General features: G+C 60.4%; 1 protein-coding gene across 1 annotated transcript in view; it reads left to right on the forward strand.

Moving 5' to 3' along the window:
• Window positions 1–2,229: 2,229 nt before the first annotated feature.
• The window catches only part of NT5C2 (5'-nucleotidase, cytosolic II), a 63,600-nt gene continuing 63,519 nt past the window's right edge, over window positions 2,230–2,310 (forward strand). Inside the window, exon 1 of the mRNA XM_010564796.1 lies at window positions 2,230–2,256. The gene's annotated coding sequence lies outside the window, so the exon portion shown is untranslated. The remainder of the gene's footprint in view (window positions 2,257–2,310) is intronic.

The following is a 2,310-nucleotide window of genomic DNA, read 5'->3' on the forward strand; positions in this document are numbered from 1 at the left end:
AATGCTCTGGGTAGGTGTTTCACCACCCAGCTTCACCACAGCAGCCGCATGAGAGGGAAATGCTTCCTGACGGTGGGAAAAAGGCAGATCCAAGTGTATCCCAGGAGGCTGCTGCCAGATATCCCATAACACAGGCGGGTCTGACCCCCTGCGGGAGGGAGAGCTCTGTAGGTAAGGGTAACAAAATCAGGGAGAAAACATATGTAAGTGATAAACACATATGTAAGAAAGAAGGATGTATTTGCTGAATTGCACACACACAAAAACACTAATAAAAATAGGCAAATGGCCATACCGAGTCATTCTAACTCAGGAGTTTGCTTCTGACAGAGGCAGATTTATGCTTCCCTGGTATAACTTCTCTGGTTGTGGCTGTTTGCGGCTCTGGGGCTCCCCAGGCAGCAGCCACATCCCTGTGTTTGCTGGCCCTTATCTAATCAGTGCAAGTTCATGTCCTGGATGCCACCATGCTCTGTAATCCACAGTTTGATAATGTGCTGTATGAAAAAACGTCACCTTTGTTTGCACTTCAAAGTCACTGCCAGCTAATTTCATTCCATGCCCCTGGCTTGTGGGACACAGTGGAAGAGCTGGGACACAGTTCCTTCCCCCCCAACTCCCCATGCAGGATTTTGCAGACCTCAGTCTCTTTCCTAGGCTGAAGGATTTTCATCTGTTTAATTTCCCTTCACACTTTTACTCAACCTTGTTGGCCTCAGTGCATCTCCTGGGGATGTATGTTGGAAAGACACGCAGACACACAGGCAGACAGACAGACAGACACGCGCTCCAGGATGGGCCCTGCCATGAGGATGTGTGGAAATGAGCTCCCAAATACAGATGGACGCAGCTCCAAGTGAAACCCCTCATTGGATGCCTGGTGCAGGTGCCATGAGACGTCCCAGAGCATTGGGAGGTGCAGGCTGAGCGTCCCAGGCAGGTACCACCGCCCTGCCATGGGCTCAGTACCGAAAACCGGCTTTGCTTTAGCCAGAACTAACAGCACGTGTTAAAGGCTGGTGCCGTTGGGTGCTTCCCCTTGGCGAGGCGGTGGAGCAAGTCTGGCAGAGCCCAGAGAGCCACGATGGGCCAAGCGTGCCCGAGTCAGCAAAACCCTGCCCGGCAGCGTGTCCCTGTGCCATGGAGGGTGGTGGCAGTGCCTTATCGCACAGAGAGGGCAATAGGGAAAGCCGAGGGGGAGCATCCTTGGGGAGATAAAGGATGCACTGTGGTGGCGGGGCTGGAAAAGCCGCTGCTGGAGGAGGGGAGGCATTCCGGGCCTCCGGCTGCCACCCGAGGCACGGGAAGGGAGACCGGACCTGGGTGCCAGCGGTCTGGCAGAGCCCCATGGGCCCAGCATGAGCTGGGGCAGGTGGGTGGCTGCTGTCACCCTTGTCGCTGTTGGGGACCACCCCGAGGTGCCCAGGACCCCTCTGGGGCTGTGGCCTTTTCCAGGCCACCAGGGTCAGGAAAAACAGGCAGAAAAAGAGAGGCTTGTTTTGCCGGGAAGTTTTTTTTTGTCTGGCACATTTTGTGGCGGTGCCGGCCCAGGGTGGTACAACTGGGAACGGGCCAGGGGGTAGTTTTTGCTCTGCACAACCATTCCCTGAGCCTTTCCAGCCCAGACCACCATGCCCACAGGTGTGACGGACGCGGGCCCGTGCTCACTGGTGGCAGTGGACCCTTGCTTGGGGCGGGCAGGCAGGACCCCCCTCCTCCGGCCGCTGTGGCCAGTGTCCCCCAAGCCCCCGAGCCACCCGCAGCCGCTCCCCAGGACCTCCTTGCCACCCTTCCCACAGCGGATGGGGCGCACCCCGGCCCCCCTCGCCCCAGCCTGCGCTGCAGACACACTACCCCCCCAAATCAATAATTAATCGCGTTATTTTAACAGAAGCTGTGGCTCCTTCAGCCTTCGTGGCACGCGACACTGAGGCCGACTGAGAGAACTGTGGGGGCTCAGGCAGGCCGGGGGGGGGTGCAGGGCCGGGGGTGCAGCCCCAGAGATTTTGGCCGGAGCGATGCCAGGCGCTGGGGGGGTGGAGGGGCGGCTGTTGGGGGGAGGCCGTGCGGCTGTTCCTCGGGTTGGCACATTGCCGCCGCTCCCTGCCGCCGCTCCTCTACGGCTGAGCGCCGGGCTCGCACACTCTCCCCGGTCCCTGCCGCCGGGAGGGGCGGGGCGCGGGGTGCGCCTGCGCAATGCAGCCGCCTGGGCGCTGCGGCAGTTGTGCGGGGTAGTTCTTCCGAGCGCGGCAGGAGGTGAGAGCGGCCCGGGCGCGCGGGGGCAGTGCGCGCGTGCGGGTGCGCGTGCGC

This window comes from Haliaeetus leucocephalus, unplaced genomic scaffold, assembly GCF_000737465.1.
Source record: "Haliaeetus leucocephalus isolate CR32 unplaced genomic scaffold, Haliaeetus_leucocephalus-4.0 Scaffold184, whole genome shotgun sequence".
NCBI lineage: Eukaryota > Metazoa > Chordata > Aves > Accipitriformes > Accipitridae > Haliaeetus > Haliaeetus leucocephalus.